We start from the raw sequence: 22,351 nt of genomic DNA, 5'->3' as shown, positions 1-22,351 counted from the left end.
TGAGTGCAGAAAGGGTATAAGTTCCATTTGTTTAGGCAGCAACAGCAGCGCGCCAGTGCACGTGAATATTATTTTTCAAAACTATGCTAAAAATTGTGTCTCGGGGTTCTCTTTTAATGACCTTAAGCATGTTTACCAAAAATGTTTGATTTTCGAATAAATCTGTTTTTTGTTATTCTTGAAAAATGCGAAAATGGACTTACAATTAGCTCCTTTCTGTTCTCACCGATTCAATTAATAATCAATTGTTGATGTAGTAAGTACAATGTAATAATAGAATACTTTCAATTAAAAACTTAATTTAAATTGGTGATTTTTATTCAATAAAAATTGTGGAAATTAATCATGTAACTAATATAAACAACTCAAATCCGAATAGTTTTACCAGCCTCCAGTATGATTTTTGATTTCTCCATATTTTAAAATTTCTCAATTAGACGAGGAAATTAATTTGGACAACAAATTCAATGAGCACCTATTTTGAGTTGAAAGGCACTCTGAAAACTTTCTAGCTACTGCGACGGTTGTTTTAAAACGTAACAATTTAGCTACATGGTGGAGCAGAGAGACCAGACCCATTTAAAAATGAAATAAATGTTTCAAAAAAAAAAATAATAATAATGCGGGACTCTATTTTAAAATAGGCTTTTTTCTAAACACGATCTGTAATTTTGAGTGCTAAGGTGCATATTTTAATTTTTGGCGAATTGAAAAAAATAAAAAAGCAAAACAATTGAAAAAAAATCAGAATTATACAAAATTTATCGATAAAGCTGGAATTTGGAATGGTCCCGCATTCTCAATCTGTCGAATCGAGTTGAACTATTTCGAGCAGTTTTGAGGCCTCCAGTAGATTATTGAAACTCGAAATCCGGACCAAATTTTACCGAATGAATGAAATTAAAAAGCTATGAAAGTCTCTCGATAGGTACCTTACTATCAATTTGTTGAGTCGATTGGAGATGTTTTCAAGCCGTTCTGGAATCTCCAGCCACATTCTGGAAGTTCTCTGTTTTCAAGATGTGCTATAAGAACTGTGAAAATCAACCTTTGCACGTTTAATTTCGAGTTGAAAAACATCTAGAAAAAATTCCAGCTACGGAGCTTAGATGTCTATGGAGGGGAGATATGGGTCCTCAAAGAGGTGAAATAATCGAGAAAAAAACTTTTTTTTTTGCTCGGACCTCCACCCATCCAGTTTTGAAAAAAATGGTCCGATTCAAAACGATGGCATTTGAGATTCTGAGTTCACTTCAAAGGTTGTTGCTAAGCGGTTGAAAATTTGCAAACTGATCATTTTTGGGTACTTTCGAATTTTGAAAATATTTTTTCCCTAATATTTCGCATTAATATTAAAGTCAAAACAAAGAAAGACATCATTTATGAAACTGGGGAGATATTTTGGAACCAGAGCTGGGAGAACGCAACATTTTTTTCACGTTTTTGATCTTTGATCTTGTTGTCTTGCTCTAGTTGTTTCAAGAGCGTTCTTGATGTAAGTACCTAGTTTTTGTTATTTGTTATCAAGTTGCGTTCTCGTTTTTGTTCTTGTTCTTCAAAAACCAACCACTTCCTACTTAGCCGTGTTTTAAAAATCTTGGAATGACATTACAAAACCAATCAAACTAAATGGGCGTGAATTTATCAAAGTCAAATACATACATACCAAAATAACCAATTATTCACATAGGTATTCAAAACTGGCAAAAATCTCAATAAAAAAACAAAAATAATCATTTCAGCAAACCGGTAATATTTGGATAAAAATTAGTACATATTTTTTCTCTTTTGCTTTTTAGACCATGAAAAAGTCCAAATTCGATAGAATAGAAGTAGGTAAACGGCTAAAATTTTATGAACATCCTTTTTTTGATCTTACGGGAAAAAGTTGTTACGATTCAGAATTGAATGAGCAATGCGATACCAACATATTTCATAGGACGTACTAATCAGCGATGAGATATTTCTAGGGAGGAAAATGCGAATAATCGGTTGGTACGAGTAATAACAAAAAAATGCGTAGAAAAATGACTAATTTAGTGGCTATTTTCCATCATGATGTCCCTTCGTTGGCAAATTAGTAATCACAGAAGTCGAATCAAAGGTTGAACAGTGCGGTCATTTCGTTGTGAAGAAAAGCTACTTGGTTGTTTCATGTTTGCTAGTATCATTCCATAAGCTGAAATCCATGTACCTAAGTAAGTAGACGAATCTGTGAATATTAACGAATCACTATTTCATTCATATTTTGCTAGTAATAATCGCGTATTACATAGACGCTGCTAATTCGTACATTTTATTCGAAATCAGGTTGGTGAAACATACATATATCTACAGGATGGAGATTATCGAAATAGTATTCTTCGTGGTTTTTGTGATATTCATTGGCATATGGGTATTCGCAACAATATTCGTCATTATTCATGTGTACAAGGCTTTCAAGACTGCAGGACGGGGACCACAACATCTCGAGATTCGCTATACTATTGACACACATGTTGGAACATCTGCGAACGAACTCTGAATCTCGTAAGTGATTCAGTCCGTCGTTCAGTTCTTTTGGTTACATAGTTACTACACTACCGCGTAGAGCTAGGCCTACAAAGTCTCGATGTTTGTTAACTTTCAGCTTTTATAAAATTTATTACGATGAAATAATTAATATACTATGGTACTGTTACTTTTCTTCAATTCTTCATCATGTCTTTATCCAGCATTTTCTGCTTCTGATTTTGAATATATACTCGTTGTTGTTGTTTTTTTTCATCTTTACTGACACAATCGTTCATAATTATTAATTTTATTTCGCTGAAAGGCATAAAAAAGGAATTGAAGACTGAAAGTTCATGTTTCTCAATTTCTCATTTTCATTTTCGAAGTACATGTACCTATTGAAAAAGGAACTTCTGTCATTTCCATATATTTTGTTTTCTCAATGAACATTTAAGAGTTTGAACTTGAGTATATTCTTATATTTCTTATTTCTTAATTTCATTTCTTAAAGCTTTAGAAAACTGTTTCGATTTTTTTTCTGTTAAAAATGAAAATAGACACCCTTTCTACCGTTTCTGGTTTTGATAGTTTGTTATAATTCAAATTAAATATAGTCACGAAAAGCATAGTCTTGTTCATTATTTAATACATAAAACGATACTAATAAACTGTAAAATGCTTTTTAGGAGGGCTCAAAGGGGTAGATTAAAAATGGTGGATCCAAAATTTTCCAAATAATAACCCCCCCCCCATTTCTGCCCACGAGGGTTGAAAATAGAAAAATCACCTCGCATAACGTTTATCAAGTTCAAACAGATATTTTACGCTAAAACAGTTTTTGAAAATAATACTCCGTGGTTCCTAAAATTCTTTTATTTTGTAATCACAACTTTGGGAACCCCTGGAGCCCAAAAAATGGTCATTTTGGGTTAGCCAATTTGATTGACAGATGAGCCGAAATCGCAGATTTTGCGTTCCAACATAGAATTAGCACGAAATTTTTTAAACCGTACAAACGTTTTTTGAAAATCCAATTTAGGCCAAAAATGAGGAGAAAAAATCAACATTTTACTAAACTGACCTAGAAAGCTAAAATTGGGGATATACCCTATTTTCGACCTGTCAAATCGATTGGAAATTGTTTCAAATCGTTTAGAGCAGTTTTGGAGTCCCCAGCGAATTTTTGAAAATTACTGGAGCCTCCAGCGGATTTCTGAATATTGGAATTTTCACAAAATTTCATCAAATGGAGATGGAAAGCCAAATTTACAAGAAGTCGAATGTTGAAATTTTGTGAACTCTCTTTTTTTAATCCTTTCGGAAAAAATTATTAGAATTCAGAATGCAATGAACAATGCGATATCAACACATATCACACGTATCTATTAGCGATGCAATATTTCAAAAGGAAGCAAATGCGATTGTGTAAAAGGATAATCGGTTGATAATACCAAAAATGTACGTAGAAAAATGATAAATTTAACGGCGATTTCCCATCGTGATGTCCCTCTGTTGGCAAATTTGTAATTGCAGTACCTAATCAAAGGTTGAACACAGTTATACGTAGTTTCGTGGTGAAGAAAGCTACTTAGTTGTTTCCTGTTCGCAAGCATCATTTTATGAGTTGAAATCCATGTAACATTAAGTAAGTAGACGAAACTTATCAATATTACCAAATCATTTTTTCATTTAATCATCTTATGCTAGCCATAAATGCGTGTTACCTATATAAACGCTGCTAACTCATACATTTTATTCGAATCAGGTTGTTGAAACATAAATTTGTAGCATGGAAATTCTCCTAATGGTATTCATCGTGTTCGTGGTTATATGTCTCATCCTGTTCGTATTCTCGACAATCTGCGTAATCATTCATTTGTACAAGTTTTTCAAGACTACAGGACCACAAAGTCTGTCAACAAAAAACCTTACTTTTTACTGTTTTTTCCTGCTGCTCATCTACATCCTAACATTTGCATACATTGTTGGAATTAAGATGTCTCTCCAATATAAAATTATATGGGATTATTTGATGATTATTGTTATGTATATGATGGTGACGACGTCGTTCATAAAATTCATCATAGCATTGGATCTATTCGTGTGTTTTCGCAAAATTGCAATGCATCTACGAAGCACTTCCTCATCGAATGCTCAAAATAGAAAATTTGTTGTTTATTGTATTTTTGGAACAATCATTCCCTTACTTTATGGAACAATTTTTACCATGTTTTTTGGTATAGAGTCAAAGTACATGCACTCATATTTCGGTCCATTCGCGTTCAAGAGGCTTATTTGCACCGCACGATTATTTTTGATTATCGGTGCGTTTTGGTACATCAGATCGGCCAGTATAAATAAAAAAGATTTATGGTCAAAATATGGCCTGCATATACGTCTGCTCACTATGCTTGGTGGATTCTCGGCTGTAATAAGCATCACAGAAATCATTTCATTAATTCTCGATGATTCGGATTCCCTCGAACGAAAGCAGATGATAGTAGCCTCGTTCTTTATAATAAATTACTCGGGATGTGCTCTTGAAGGAGCAGTTATTGGCATATTATTCACATTCAGAAAATCAACATTTCAGCCAGCTATTTCGTCAATTTCATCTGATCAACAGGCAGTACCGTAGATCATGAAATGTTATGCATGCAAATGAATTATTATATGTACTACCACTCCTATGCTGAAACTTCGAAAATTATAATCCTCTAAGTTGTAAGGTTTACACTAGATAAGCTGTAATTAATAATCAATTGTTGATGTATGTAAGTACATATGTAGTGGGCACAATGTAATAATACATAGAATATTTTTAAATTAAAAACGTAATTTAAAACTACCTATGTCATTTTCGTTATAATGCTTCAAATAACACCGAAAAGTCTCGTGCTGACCGCCTCGCCTCTGATTTGAACTATAACGCAATTTTCGGGAAAAGCATGACTTCGAAACCCCTAAAACCAAAATTTCCGCCGCCCAAGTTGATTTTTCAATTTTTGACACATTTTTGAAAATTCAGAATTGACCATTTTCGGCGAAAAGTGGTGAAAATTAGTCATGTAACTAGCATCAACTCTCCCAAATCGAATATTTTTACCATTTTCAGTCATTCAGGCGCTTCTAATTAGATCCAGTGGTATTTCTAAATGAAAGATATGGATCTTCAACGAGGGAGCACTTCAGAATTAACCATTTTCGGCGATCTACGATGGAAATTAGCTGTGTAACTAATATCAACTTTCCGAAAGCGAATAATTTTACCACTTCTAGTCATTCAACAGCCTCGAGCGTGATTTTCGATTTCTCCAGTATTTTAAAATTTCTTAAGCAGACGTGGGAATTGATTCGGATATAGCTGAAAATTCAGTGAGAAATCCTCTTAAAGATACGCCTTTAGTGAGAAGTGGTATATTTTGCTTCCTAAATAAAAGACATTAAATCGACTCAAGACCAGAGAGTTCGTTCAAGAATAAAGATTATTCACATCACACGAGCTGGAATGCATTTCTAGTCCGTTCTGGAAAAGCAGACCTCTAGGTAAGCAACTGGTGTAATGTAGGTATTATAAGCGAGAGGAAAATCACCATTTCTCTTTTATCGTTTTAAAAAAGCTGTTGGGAATCGGAATTAAACAAGCAATTTGGTACAACAATACATTTTATACGTATCAGTATTATATCTCTACAGGAAGCAAAATATGCGATTGTGTAAATGGATAATGGGCTGATGATAACAAAAAAATGTACAGAAAAACGATAAATTAATCAGAAATTTTCATCATGATGTCCTTAAAACGAAATTGTTAGCTAATTTGTACTTAATTGCAGTACCTAATCGAAAGTTGGACAAATTGATCAATTTGCATTGTAATTTAACAACTTGTATGTTTGCAATCAAACATCTTCTGATTTTAAAAGAATTTTTCAAAATAGGTAAATTTTAGTTCAAAAATGGGGTAATTTCTTCAATTTGCAGACAGTAAGAAAATGTTTGTATTATTCAAATCGTGCCCCTAACCCATAGTACTTGAGTGGATGAACAAAAAATGTTATCATGACCAATTGCCTATCTTAAAAATTGAAGGGGCAAGCACAATTTCAAAATTCAAATTTGGGGCATTCGAAATTTGGAAGTTTTGAATCTGGTTTGCCCCTTCAATTTTGAAGATAGGCAATTGGTCATAATAACATGTTTTGTTCGTCCACTCGAATACTATGGGTTAGAGGCATCATTTGAATGATTCAAACATTTTCTTATTTTTGATGAATTTTTCAAAATAGGTAAATTCCGGTTTTGCGGAGCACGTAGCACCGTCATTTTACAAGATAGGCAACTTATCATAATAACGTTTTTTGTTCGTCTCCTCGAGTACTATCTACATTTGAATTTAACCAGACGACTCCGGATTCATCCTGTATACCATGAAAAAATCAGAACTTGATAAAATGAAAGTGGAACGCTGATATTTCGCGAACGCTTCTATTTTGATAATTTAGGAAAAAATTGTCACGATTCAGAATTCAATGAGCAATTCGGTACCAACACAATTCATACGTACCTACCCATTAGGTATTAGTGATGCGATATTTCCAGGGATGGAAATGCGATGCTTAAATTGTACGCAGAAAAATGACAAATTTATAATGGATATTTCCCAGCCTCAGCTTCGTTGGCAAATTTGTAATCAATCGCATTACCCACTCAAAGGTTGGACAATGTTATCGTTTCGCGGTGAAAAAAGATACATACTGAGTTGTTTCATGTTTGCAAGAATCATTCTTTGAGTTGAAATATGTACATTTAAGTAAGTAAATGAATCTTTAATAATATTAACGAATCATTATTTCACCAGGGCGTCTACACGAATTTGTTGACTGAAAATCACTACCTTTTCACTACTTTTTCACTACCTTTCAAAAAAAAAAATCATCATCTTCCAAAATATTTTCAACCCCCCCCCCCCCCAGATCAATTTTTGTTCTCATTTTTTTTTTCAGTGTGTCTACAACAAAATTTTTAAATAAAAAATAAACAAAAAATTGAACGATTTCTGTAAAAAAAATTCCAATTTTTCGAAATAGAACGGCGAGTTTTTAAGTAAAATAATTTTTGTCATTCGAAAGGTGTAATTCTGCCTAATAATATTTATATAAATAACGTATGAAAATTTTGATTTCTGGTTCAAGTCTGGAATTTTTCAACTATGGGAAAGAGAAACAAACCGAACCTGGCGAAGCGAGGGCAAAAGCTTTCGAAAATTGGTACATCGAGAGGTATAAAAAAGTTTTTTTTTTTGGTGTAACAAATGAAGAAGCTTATGACTTTTGTTTCAAAATTTTAAAATTTGGATGACGATTTGAAAAAAGGAAGCAAACGTGGCCTAGTGAAGCGAGGCCAAAAGCTTTCAAAAAATAAATGTTTTGAGAAGTAAAAAAAATATTTTTCATGAGTGATTTTTTCCCTTTTTTCACTACTTTTCAAGCTAAATTGCTGAATATCACTACTTTCACTACCCTGTAGACACCCTGTTCGCTCATACGTATTTATTTTTGTATTTTGCTGGACATAAATGCATGTTACATAAACGCTGCTAACTCGTACCTTTTATTCGAATCAGGTGGATGAAACATATAAATAGATGGCATGGAAATCAACCAAATAATATACATCGTAGTGGATATCATATGCCCCACCTTATCGGTATTCTCGACAATCTGCGTACTCATTCATTTATACAAGTTTTTCAAGTCTACGCGACCACAACGTCTGTCAACGAAGAACCTTACTTTTTACTGTTCTTCACTATTGCTCATCTACATGCTAACATTTACGTATGCCGTTGGAAAAATGATGTGTTTCCATCGCGAAACACTGAAAAATTTGCTGCGATTTGTTGTATATATGGCAGTGGAAACGTCGTTCATGAAATTCATTATTGCTTTGGATCTATTCGTGTGTTTTCGCAAAATTGCAACCCATCTACGAAGCACTTCTTCGTCATCGAATGCTCGAAATAGAAAATTCATTGTATACTGTATTTTGGGTACGATCGTTCCCTTACTTTATGGATTAACTTTTAACTTGTTGATTGGTTCGCAGTCTTCAGAAACACAATACCTGTACTCAAATGTCGGGCCATTGGCGATCAAGAGGTACATTTGCACCCTGCGATTATGTTTGATTATCGGTGCCTTTTGGTACATCCGATTAGCTAGTATAAATAAAAATGATTTATGGTCAAAATATGGCTTACATATGCGTTTGCTTGCGATGCTAGGTGGATTCTCGGCTGTGATAAGTATTGCCGAAATCATTGCACTGTTTAGCAGTAATCATGATTTTGACGTGGTTGAAGGGTTTTTCGCCATAAATTATTTAGGAAGTACTCTAGAAGGTGTGGTCATTGGCGTATTATTCACATTCAGAAGATCAACGTTTGAGCCAGCTGTTTCTCCAGTTCCATCCACTCAACAGTCAGTACCATAGATTTATGAAATTTTATGCAGGTGAAATATTACTATGTTTAGTCGGGGCGCCGGCATAAGGATCTATGCAGGCATGAAATTCACTATTTAATTTTTTTTAGTGACTGAAAAATAGGGAAAAAGTGACCAAAAATTTGAGAAAAAGTGATCAAAATTTTGAGAAGTGAGAGCAAGGTACATATATATTATGTTAGTAGGGGAAGCCCGCATAAGGATCTATTGCACCCCTCCTCCCCCGTCGATCCTCCGGGACAACATTTTTCTCAAGGGGTAGTCCTAAGTAACATTTCTAGCTCTTGTCCTAAAAAAGTGACCCTACTCGCCAATTTGCTTGACAGGTCAGCCAAAATCGCAGATTTTGACTTGCACGAAATTCTTTAAACCATATACAAAGGTAGTTCGAAAGATCAGGCAACAATTTATTACATGTCAAAATTTCAAGTGTTAAAATGCCTTTTTCGATTTTTGGTAAATTTTTGAAAATCAAATTCAGACCAAAAATGAGGGAAAAAATCAAAATTTTACCAAATTGACCAAGAAAGCTGAAATTTGGGATATATCCTGTTTTCGAGACGCCAAATCGATTGGAAACAGTTTCAACCTGTTTTGGGCAAATCTGGAGCCTCCAGCAGATTTCTGAAACTCGATATTCCCACAAAATTTCATCAAAATGTAGATGGAAAGCCGAAATTCATTCTGCAAACTAATTTCAATACGCTACGAAGTCGACTGTAGGTGGATTCTATGTCATTTTGAAGCCTCCAGCGACTTTTTGAAAATTACTGGAGCCTCCAGTAGATTTTTGAAACTCGAAATTTCCACAAAATTTCATCAAATGAAGAGTGATATTCCAAAACTCGCTTTGTCCATTTTCACAACTTTTCAGGAGAGAGGAAAAACAGTTTCCCTTTAAACGGGTAAATTGGCTTTTTAGGCGAGTTTAGCACTTTATTTGGGTGGATTTATAATGTAGGAGTGTAGGTATACATTTCATCCACTAAATACTGCTGAAAAAAATTTCAATAAAAATGGACAAAACGCGTTTTGGAACGTTATTTTTTTTGAAATTTTTAGCGAATCGGCTATTTAGGTGAGTTTAACACCTCATTTTGGTAGGTTGATGATGTAGGAATGTGAGTTAATACTTCATCTACCAGGTACCACTGAAAACCCAACTTTGATAAAAATGGACAAAGCGAGTTTTGGAATATCACTCTTCAAATGGAGATGGAAAGCCGAAATTTATTCAGTAAACTAATTTTAATACGCTACGAAGTGGACTGCTGATAGATTTGAAGTCGTTTTGAAGCCTCCAGCGACTTTTTGAAAGGTTGTACGCCGTTTTTTGGAAAAATTGGGATTTCCAAAAAGTAGCTGGAAGCTTCAATACCATTTGAAACAACCATGCAGTCGACTTCATCTCGTATTGAAATTAGTTTGCGAAGTAAATTTCAGCTTGCTAACTCCATTTGATAAAATGTTGAGGTGTTTCAAAAATCTGGTGACTCCAGTTACTTTTAAAAAATCACTGGAGGCTACGAAACTACTGCCTACAGTCGACTTAGTAGCGCATTGAAATTAGTTCGCAGAATTAATTTCGACTTTCCATCTCCATTTGATGAAATTTTGGGAAATTTCGAGTTTCAAAAATCTGCTGGAGGCTCCAGAAATGCTCAAAACGAGTTGAAACAGTTTCCAATCGATTTGGTAGGTCGAAAATAGGGTACATCTCAAAATTCAGCTTTCTTGGTCAATTTGGTAAAATTTTGATTTTTTCCCCTCATTTTAGGCTTAAATTTGATTTTCAAAAATTCACCAAAAATCGAAAAAAATGAACTTTAAGCACTTGAAATTCTGACAGTTGATACATTTTTGCCTGATCTTTCGATCTATTTGTACCTTTGTACGGTTTAGAAAATAATATCAGCTCTATCCAATCACATCGTCTTAGTACATTCTTAATGTTGAACAGTTGATTTTTAATATTTTTTAAAATAACAAATCTGGAGGATTTTCACGAAAAATATTGAAAATAAAATTTAAAAACTCGTTATTGAATCGTAATTTTATTTTATCTGTATTTTTACTGTAATTCGTCAAACTGAACCGGTTGTAAATATTACTCTAAAAGTCAACTATGTAGCAAATATGACTTTATACTTTTCGTTGAAACGCTTATTCACTCTGTCGTTTTTCTTTCAACTTTACGTACGTATAAAATGTAACATGTCGTTATTGTACATTTTATTAATGGAATACATATTTTAAATCACTTCGGCTCGTATTATTTCTATAAAAAATATTGATCATTTCCTAAAATTTGGCACTTTTTCTTTTTTACACGACAAATCTTCTGAAAAAAAGTGACTAGAGACGAAGAGTGACTTGCAAGTGAAATAGTAACCTAAGTCACTTTTTAAGTGACCGAATTTCATGCCTGATCTATTGCATCCCCCCCCCCGTCGATCCTCCGGAGCAACCTTGTCCTCAAAAAAAAAAGTGGCACAACATACAAAATGGTGGTCAATTTCATTGACACGGCCTTCCAAAATTGTAGATTTTGCCTTCCAACATAGAACTTGCACGATATTTTTTAAACCGTACAACGGTAGATCAAAACAGCAGGAAAAAATTTATTACCTGTCAAAATTTCAAGTGCTGAAATGTCTTCTTCGACTTTTGGTGAATTTTTGAAAATCAAATGTAGGCCAAAAATGAGGGGGATAAATCAAAATTTTACCAAATTGACCCAAAAAGCTGAAATTAGGGACATACCTACCCTATTTTCGACCTACCAACTCGATTGGAAATTGTTTCAAATCATTTAGAGCAGTTTTGAACCTCCAGCAGATTTATGAAACTCGAAATTCCCACAAAATTTCATCAAAATGGAGCTGGAAAGTCGTTCTGGAGTCTCCAGCGACTTTTTGAAAATTACTGGAGCCTCCAGCGGATTTCTGAAAATTAGAATTTTCACAAAATTTCATCAAATGGAGACGGAAAGTCAAAATTTACTGAAAGTAAAATGTTGAAATTTTGTCAACTCTCTTTTTTTAATTCTTCAGGAAAAATTTATTACGATTCAGAATGCAATGAACAATGCGACATCAACACGTATCATATGTGTACTACGTATCTATTAGCGATGTAATATTTCAAGAGGAAGCAAACGCGATTGTGCAAAAGGATAATCGGTTGATAATACCAAAAATATACGTAGAAACATGACCAATTTAATGGCTATTTCCCATCATGATATCCCTCTGTTGGCAAATTTGTAATTGCAGTGCTTACCTAATCAAAGGTTGAACGTAGTTATCGTTTCGTGGTGAAAAAAATTGTTACTTAGTTGTTTCATGTTTGCAAGGATCATTTTTATGAGTTGAAATCCGTTTAACGTTGTGTAAGTAGACGAAACTTATCAATATTACCGAATCATTTTTTCATTTATCTTTTGCTGGCCATAAATGAGTGTTACCTATATAAACGCTGCTAACTCATACGTTTTATTCGAATCAGGTTGTTGAAACATAAATTTATAGCATGGATGAAATTCTACAAATAATAGGCGCCGTGTTCGTGGTACTTGAATCAGTCATTTCGAAAACCCCATAAATCACCATATAAGGGGTTTTTATGTTTTTCACTGATTCTGATGGTGCTTTGCGAGCTCTATCGGATAAAGTTGGAAGGTAGCTCAAAAGTGCATATTTCAGCGTTTGTCATTTCGAAAACCCCATAACTCCTGCATTTACAGGGTTTTTGAAATCATTTTTTTATAAGACAAACAAAGAACATTAATTTCATGAACATCAACGTAATTCAATTTTTTAATTTATGCCGTGAAATGGATAACATTTTTGTTGCTTCTTTATTACATTACATTAATTGAGTCGTAGATTGCAGGTATAACTTCAATAAATTAATGAAAATCCATACTCAATCATTTTGGGTATTGTAGTTACTGGATTTTCTAGGATTACGTGTCACTTTTCAGGTTTTAAAAAAAAGTCATTTCGAAAACCCCATAACTCCACATATTTCACAATGGAATTGCTCGCAGCCTACAAAACTTCAAGTTCTGGTAAAGGTACAGAAATATTTGTAATCATAAGACCTATCGATTACTGCACAAGTTTACTGTTATACCATGAAAATAAAGCGCACAAACAGTTTTTTTCATTTCCTGAAAAATTTTAAAAAGGTTCAGAATGGGGTTTTCGAAATGACTGATTCACTTGTTATACTCCTATGTCTCATCCTGTACGTATTTTCGATAATCTGCGTAATCATTCATTTGTACAAGTTTTTCAAGACTACAGGACCACAAAGTTTGTCAACAAAAAACCTTACTTTTTATTGTTTTTTCCTGCTGCTCATCTACATCCTAACATTTACATACATTGTTGAAATGATGTCCCTCTATTATGAAATACAGAATTATTTGATATTTATTGTTATGTACCTGTTGGTGACGACGTCGTTCATAAAATTTATCATTGCGTTCGATCTATTCGTGTGTTTTCGGAAAATTGCAATCCGTCCACGAAACACTTCTTCATCCACTGGTCAAAATAGAAAATTCATTGTATCCAGGGTCACGCTCGTGACCCCACCCCGCCCCCCCCCCAAAAAAAATAATTAAAACGAAAACGACGAATTATAAACGAAAACGAACGGAGGAAAACAACGAAAAAAACGGAACGAGCTGACACTGATATTCTGAAAGGAACTCGTCTTTGTTGCGGTGTGTGCCGCCAACTCATTTTACTGAGAAAGCGTTTGTCAAATTGAAAAATTGAAAGTACCATTCTTTCTAATTTTTCAAGCGCTTTCTTTTGAGACCATAGCGAAGTTTCTACGACGAAAATTCGCGAAGCTCTAATTTGGCTCTATTTTGTCATTTTTGTAAAATTCTTCGCCATCTTCAAACACTATTCAGAAAAAACGGCAGAATGGATTTTTGCGAAATTTGGGAATTGGGTTCTGTTTATCAACCATTACGGACTAGTGAAGTCAAATTTTGAAAATTTTGAAATTTGACCTTTCACCCCCCCATTTGGGGCCTCAAAATTTTGAAAAAATTGAATTTTATTTCAAAAATATATTTTTTGAGTTTGAAAAAACCTATATGCCAAATCTGAGCGAAATCGAACATCAACTAAAAGCTCCATGAGCTTTCTAAGTTGCAATAATTTCAAGATTTCGCCTATTTTCAAATGGATAATACAAAAAAAAGAGAACTCATTTCAAAATGCAAATAGGAAAGGAAATCCTTCTCATGTTTGAAGAACCCATATACAAAATTTCAACGTACTTCGTTTCCAAAAAAGCTCTGTAGCTTTGATTAAAGTTTTACAAAAAGAAAGGACCGTTACATTTGAATCCATGCGTATTCCCATGCACGTTTTGATATCTAGTGTAGCAGTAATGTGTTGTAGTGACGTAATTTCACAGCAGCTGCGTGGCTGCATGCATTATGTGTCGGATCGCCACGCGGAGGGTCCATGGATCGAATCCCACTCGATTCTACTTAATTTTTTTAAAGCTAATTTTCTTGGCGTAATTTTTTTATTGTCATCTGATCTGTGAAAAGTGAGTACCTGGTGTTTGAAACATACTTTTCGAGAAAAACATGTTTCATTAATGTTTACTTAGTTTTTGAAAATTAAAAAAAAAATCATACATATTATCTTTTCACCATTATGCTACAAATAATGTTTTTAATGTATTTTTTTCACATTGATATCATGAAAAAATTTTGAAATTTCATTGTTTTTTTTTTAAACCAGTAAAATAAAATTTACACATTCGACTTCAGGTGGATTCAAGTGATTTTGGAGCCTCTAGCGACTTTTGGAAAAATCCTGGAGTCTCCAGGAGATTTTTTAAACGTAAATTTTTACAACAATTTATTAAATGGAGTGAGAAAGATGGAATTCTGCTGCAATTTCATGTTTCAAAAATCTGCTGGAGGCTCTAAGAATTTTCAAAAAGTCCCTGGAGGCTTCAAAATAACTTGAACCCACTATCAGTCAACTTAATGTCGTGCTGAAGTAGGAGTGGAGCCTGAAATTCGAATTTCCTACTCTAATTGATAAAATTTTATGAAAATTTCGAGCATTGAAAATGTGTGGAAGGCTCCAGTAATTTTCAAAAAGTCGCTGGAGGCTCCAAAACGGCTTGAAATCCACCAGCAATCGACTTAATAGCGTGCTCAAATTAGTTTGCAGAAACAATTTCAGCTTTCCAACTAGCTGCATTAGTTGAAATGTTGAAAGAGTTTCAAGTTTCAGTACCTATCTGAGCGTTTAAAAATTGGATGATTTTTTTTAAGCAACAATTTTTCATTCTGAAGTTTGCATTTTAAAATTTAATGAATTTGAAATTTGAAATTTTTCAATACCTATTGCCAATATTTTGTCCAATTTTTATGATTTAAGAAAAAATGTAACTAATTTCTAACATGTCAAAATTTCTTTTAAAAAAATGACAACTTCTTGATATTTTGAGATATTGAACTCTTAGTCTGTCTTTTGAAAACAAAAAAAGATCATAAATTGCCAAAATTCTGTCAAACTTTTTAAAAGTTGAAAAAAAAATTGTACACACTACGTAAGAAAAACAACTGATATCCCCCAAAAAATTCTCCGAAAAAGAATCGTACACCCCGCCCGAATGTAAATATTTTAGTCATAAAATGTTGTGATATAATTATGAAAACCGCCCCCTTAAGTTCAACCAAATTTTTAAGGCTTTTCCTCCGAAGTCAAAATTATAAGTTAATTCTGAAACACCTTCTTTTTAACATAATTTTTAATAAAAATAAGCTTTCAATTATCAATACAAAATTATTAAGTGTGTAGGTTCAACAACAAAAATTTCTAAAAAAAAAAAAAAAATTCTAAAAATAGGACAGATACAGAGTTTGAAGAAGCTTGTTAATCTAACCTGAACGTTAAACTGTGTCTACCCCAATTTTTTCAGAAATTTTTTTTGTTGTTGAACCCACACACTTAATAATTTTGTACTAATAATTGGTCTAAAAAAATTTTGGGCGGACACAGTTCAACGTTCAGGTTAAATTATAACCAGCTTCTTCGAACTCTGTGTCCGCCCAAAATTTTTTTAGACCAATTATTAGTACAAAATTATTAAGTGTGTGGGTTCAACAACAAAAAAAATTTCTGAAAAAATTGGGGTAGACACAGTTTAACGTTCAGATTAGATTAACAAGCTTCTTCAAACTCTGTATCTGTCCTATTTTTAGAATTTTTTTTTTTTTTTAGAAATTTTTGTTGTTGAACCTACACACTTAATAATTTTGTATTGATAATTGAAAGCTTATTTTTATTAAAAATTATGTTAAAAAGAAGGTGTTTCAGAATTAACTTATAATTTTGACTTCGGAGGAAAAGCCTTAAAAATTTGGTTGAACTTAAGGGGGCGGTTTTCATAATTATATCACAACATTTTATGACTAAAATATTTACATTCGGGCGGGGTGTACGATTCTTTTTCGGAGATACTGTATTTTCGGTACGAGTGTTCCCTCACTTTATGCATCAAGTTTTACCACGTCGTTGTTTGGTGCTATAAATTCAAACATTTTCTCATATTTCGGGCCATTGGCGATCAAGAGATATATTTGTTTCGCGCGATTATTTTTGATTATCGGTGCGTTTTGGTACATCAGATCGGCCAGTATAAATAAAATGGATTTATGGTCAAAATATGGCCTACATATGCGTTTGCTTACGATGCTTGGTGGATTCTCGGCTGTAATCAGCATCGCAGAAATCATTTCATTAATTCTCAGTGACTCTAATTCCGGTGATCAAGAAACGATAGTAAAATATTTCTTTTGGATGAATTATATGGGATCTACTATGGAAGGAGTGGTTATTGGAATATTATTCACATTCAGAAAATCAACATTTCAGCCAGCTATACTTCTTCGATTTCATCCGATCAACAGACAGTACCATAGATTTTGAAATGTTACGCAAATGAATTATTATATTATGTACATACTATGCTTATACTTCGAAAATTATAATCCTCTAAGATGTAAGGTTGATACTAAATAAGCTCTAATTAATAATAAATTATTGATGTACGTAGTAGTTACAATGTAATAATGCATAAAACACTTTCAAATTAAAAACGTAATTCAAAACTATACCTATGTCATTTTCATTAAGTATAATGCTTCTAATAACACCGAAAAGTCTCGTGCTGACCGTCTCGCCTCTGATTTTAACAATAGCGCAATTCTTGGGAAAAGTATGGCTTGAAACCCCTAAAAACAAAATTTCCGCCACCCAAATTGGTTTTTCAGTTTCCAAAAAGTCCCGTTTTTTTCAAAATTGTTGAAAATATCTTTATTGACGTTATTAAGAAAGTCCTAATATTTTTTGCAGAAATGACCAAAAAACTTTGGCAATGCTTTTGCCAAAATGATCATAAGAAGTCTATGTTATGTTTTTTTCCAGAATTGTCTGCAAAGTTCTCATTTTTGCCTAAATTGTCAAAAAATCTCGTTTGCGTCAAAATTGTAAATAAGTTGCTTTTTTGTCCAAATTATAAAAAACTCCTAACTTTCAAAAATTCTTGCTTTTTGCCGAAATATTCAGAAAATCCTGTTGCCTAAATTGGCAAGAATTCTTGCTTTTGCAAAAATTATCCTAAAAAGTCCTGTTTATTGCCAAATCACTGTCAAAATTAATTTTTTTCATAGTTATTCCAAAATAAATAAATTACACATTGAAAAAAAAAACTTCTGCTTTTAGCTAAAAATTTCAAAATTCCTACTTTTTTTCAAAATTGTCTGCAAGTTGCACTTTTTTGACAGAATATTGTGGGCAAAGGCAAAGGTCTTTTTCTGATGAGTTATCCAAAAAATTATATTTTATGCCAAAATGGTTAATAAAATCTTGTTTTTAGCTAAAATAGATTGAAAGTACACGTTTGAGAAATTGTCAAAAAGTCCTAATGTCACTTTCATGAGACATTGACCTGATTTTGAACCAGTCCGTAGATGGCCTTTTAGTACGTAGGCCTATAATTTTGGGATTTTTTTCAAATTTGTTGAATTTTGGTAAGATTTGTTGAACATGCGTGTCACCTCAATAGAATTTGAAAAAGTACAGCAAATCAACATTTCAGCCAGATATTTCTTCAATTTCATCCGATCAATAGACAGTACCATAGATTTTGAAATGTTACGCAAATGAATTATTATTATGTACTATGCTTAAACTTCGAAAATTATAATCCTCCAAGATGTAAGGTTGACACTAGATAAACTCTAATTAATAATCAATTGTTGATGTACGTAGTAGGTACAATGTAATAATATGTTCATAGAATACTTTCAAATTAAAAACGTAATTTAAAACTACCTATGTCATTTTCATTATAATGCTTCTAATAACACCGAAAAATCTCGTGCTGACCGCCTCGCCTCTGATTTGAGCTATAGCGCAATTCTTGGGAAAAGCATGGCTTGAAACCCCTAAAACCAAAATTTCCGCCACCCAAACTGGTTTTTCAATTTCTGACACATTTTTAAAAATTCAGAATTGACCATTTTCGGCGATCTATGCTTTCTTTGAGAAATTAGTACCTACATACCAACTCATTTATTCAGTAAAAGTGGTGAAAATTAGACATGTAACTAGCATCAACTCTCCCAAATCGAATATTTTTACCATGTTCAGTCATTCAGGAGCTTCTAGTTAGATCCGGTGGTATTTCTAGATGGAAGATATGGATCTTCAACGAGGGGGCACTTCAGAATTAAATTAACAATTGACCATTTTCAGCGATCTACGATGGAAATTAGCTGCGCAATTAATATCGAGTTTCCGAAAACGAATAATTTTACCACTTCTAGTTATTCACCAGCCTCCAGTGTGATTTTCGATTTCTTCAATATTTTGAAATTTCCTAAGCAGACATGGGAATTAATTCGGATAAGTAGCTGAAAATCGAGTGAGAAATCCTCTTAAAGATACACCTTTAGAGAGAGGTGGTATATTTATTTGCTCCCTAAATAAAAGACATCAAAAATCGACTCCTCAAGACCAGAGAATTCATTCAAAGAATACAGATTATTCACATCACACGAGCTGGAATGCATTTTTAATCCGTTCTGGTATAGCAGAATTCTAGATAAGCAACTGGTGTAATGTAGGTATTGTAAGCGAGAGAAAAATCATCATTTCTCTTTTATAGTTTTAAAAATGCTTTTGGGAATCAGAATTTAATAAGCAATTTCGTACAACAATACATTTCATATGTATCAGTATTATATTTCTATAGAAAGCAAAATGTACAGAAAAACGATAAATTAATCAGAAATTTTCATCACAATGTCCTCAAAACGAAATTGTTAGCTAATTTGTACCTAATTGCAGTACCTAATCGAAAGTTGGACAAATTTATTCATTTGCATTATAATTGAACAACTTGTATTTTTGCAAAGTGGAAAAAAAGCTGCAGGCAATTTACTCAAATAGGTACCTTCGACTTTCGTAATTTTCAGGGATTATTCAGTGGACCACCCTTGACAATTTTTCATCATAAAAGCTTGGGTGGCCAAAAATGTTTTTATTTTTGAAATATGATGCTAATTTGCCTCCATTAATACGAGATTTGGCAATAAAAATTTTCATTAAGTACACGAATTTAAAGTAAACTGCTCAAATGTGACCATCTTAAGGATTTTTTTTAGGTAAATGCAATCTAGTAAGAACAAATCTCACTTTCAGGCTTGCAGATCATATCGATCAAAAGGAGAGAGAATTTCAAACTTCTTTGTACGCTTTATTATCGAAAAATATTTTTAAAATTGATTTTTTTTGCCCAAAAGTGACCACTTGAAAAAAAAATTCAAATTCACCAACTACCATACATTCTAACAAGAGGGAAGGGAGGGTCATCTTAAAATAAATAGTGGTTTTTTCGTTCCATGAAACTTCTACACCTAACCTACTCGTATAGGGAAAACTGATCTCGTACTCATTATAATTTTTAATGCAATATTAGGCTCAGTTGCACAGTGCATAGTTGAAAATTCAACTTCTCATTAAGACTGAGCAACTAGCCCTTAGTGTAATACTTAATGGAATATTTTTATAAGTATTAAAAAAAAAATTTCAACTTGAAAATTTCATTTCAACATATTTTCTACAAGGTAGAATTGATGCAAGAATGTTAAGTAGAGTAAGTGGTAGTAAAATGGACCACCTAAGCCTTTTTAGCCAAATTTTTGTAAAAAATGATGGCTATTGCGGTAGGCCCAACTTTGGATAAAAAGGTCGGGGGTCAAAAATTTTGATAGTTCTTGACGTTTTGAGCTCAAACTAGACGATTCCCGGTGTGTCAGTTTTTATATATATAGATATATATTTATATATAAGTTTCACCGAAATAGGCGAAACTTGAATTTTTACATTTTATGACCTGGAACCTGTTCTAATTGATCAAATAAGGTCAAACTTGGGAAATGGGGTTCATTTAAGACCTAAAATTGACCCCCGAAGTTTCAAGGGTCAAAGTTGAAAATTACAGAAAGGTCATTTTTTTGGAGGGGCATAAAAAGGTCCCAAATGAACGAAAAGGGTCCAAAATCATACCATAGGTCAGTACCTCTATTGTAATCAACATATCCAAATTTCAGCTTCCTAGGTCATCCCCACTCCATTTTAGTTGGGAAAAACCACATTTTACCCCTATTTTTGACCCCCGCACCCCTAAAATTGAGCTAGGGGGTCCAAATTCTCAGCATACAATAAGAGGGTCCCCCTTGAATGCTTTTTGCTGGATTCAACCTTCCAACCCCATTTGACCCCTCTCCATGGTCAAAAAAGTGGATTTTTGCGTGTTTTTTGACGTTTAGCCAGACCTACAGCCCCTCCAAATTGACCTAGAGGGTCTAAATTTTCACAGTACATTGGGAGGGTGTACCCGAAGTGCCTTTTGCAGGTTTCAACCTTCCAACCCCATTTGACTCCTCTCCAGGGTCAAAAAAGTGGATTTTTTCATCGATTTTACGTGTTTTTTGAAAATTTTGACCTTTAGCCAAGCCTACAGCCCCTCCAAATTGACCTAGAGGGTCCAAATTTTCACAGTACATTGGGAGGATGTATCGGAAGTGCCTTTTGCAGGTTTCAACCTTCTAACCCCATTTGACCCCTCTCCAGGGTCAAAAAAGTGGATTTTTGCGTGTTTTTTGACCTTTAGCCAGACCTACAGCCCCTCCAAATTGACCTAGAGGGTCCAAATTTTCACAGTACATTGGGAGGGTGTACCCGAAGTGCCTTTTGCAGGTTTGAACCTTCCAACCCCATTTGACTCCTCTCCAGGGTCAAAAAAGCGGATTTTTTCATCGAGCGAGGGTGCCAGTAGTTCAAGCGAAGAGCAGAACACGAAAAAAAGACAGAAGCAGGAGGTAATTGGGCGAAGCCCAAGGGGGGTGCAGGGGGGACTTTGTCCCCCCGCCAACATAAGAAAGAAATCGCGGAAGGAGTGATTTGGGCGAAGCCTATGGGGGGTGTAGGGGGGACAACGTCCCCCAAATGCAGGCGGAGCACATGAGCGAAGCGAGGGTGCGAGTAGTTCAAGCGAAGCGCAGAACACGAAAAAAAGACAGCAGCAGGAGGTAATTGGGCGAAGCCCAAGGGGGGTGCAGGGGGGACATTGTCCCCCCGCCAACATAAGAAAGAAATCGCGGAAGGAGTGATTTGGGCGAAGCCTATGGGGGGTGTAGGGGGGACAACGCCCCCCCAATGCAGGCGAAGCACAGGAGCGAAGCGAGGGCGCGAGTAGTTCAAGCGAAGCGCAGAACATGAAAAAAAGAGTAGCAGGAGGTAATTGGGCGAAGCCCAAGGGGGGTGCAGGGGGGACAAAGTCCCCCCCGCTAACATAAGAAAGAAATCGCGGAAGGAGTGATTTGGGCGAAGCCCATGGGGGGTGTAGGGGGGACAAAGTCCCCCCACTAACATAAGAAATAAATCGCGGAAGGAGTGATTTGGGTGAAGCCCATGGGGGGTGTAGGGGGGACAACGTCCCCCGAAAAGCAGGCGAAGCACAGGAGCGAAGCGAGGGTGCGAGTAGCTCAAGAGAAGCGCAGAACGCGAAAAAAAGACATTAGCAGGAGGTGATTGGGCGAAGCCCAAGGGGTGTGTACCCCAACACAGGCGAAGCACAGGAGCGAAGCGAGGGTGCGAGTAGTTCAAGAGCCCTCAATGTTTCTGGCACAAAAATTTGGCTCTTACGTAGCGGCAGACTGCTACGACTTTTTTTGAGATTACTCTTCACCAAATTGACCATTTTTGGTCATCGAGGGCTTAAATGAT

At 34.5% G+C, this 22,351-nt stretch overlaps 1 protein-coding gene and 1 long non-coding RNA gene across 3 annotated transcripts in view; one reads left to right on the top strand and one right to left on the bottom strand.

Moving 5' to 3' along the window:
• T48 (FU domain-containing protein T48) overlaps positions 1-22,351 on the bottom strand; it is a 240,197-nt gene that overhangs the window by 78,974 nt on the left and 138,872 nt on the right. The gene's annotated exons all lie outside the window — the stretch shown is intronic.
• Positions 1,842-2,680, top strand: LOC135841897 (uncharacterized). The gene is made up of 2 exons (XR_010558017.1): positions 1,842-2,198; positions 2,311-2,680. It is a non-coding gene; the product is annotated as an uncharacterized LOC135841897 (long non-coding RNA).

The sequence above is a fragment of the Planococcus citri genome, chromosome 1 (assembly GCF_950023065.1).
Source record: "Planococcus citri chromosome 1, ihPlaCitr1.1, whole genome shotgun sequence".
NCBI lineage: Eukaryota > Metazoa > Arthropoda > Insecta > Hemiptera > Pseudococcidae > Planococcus > Planococcus citri.
The sequence above is the reverse complement of the archived record's forward strand: the minus strand, read 5'-3'. Positions and strand labels throughout refer to the sequence as shown.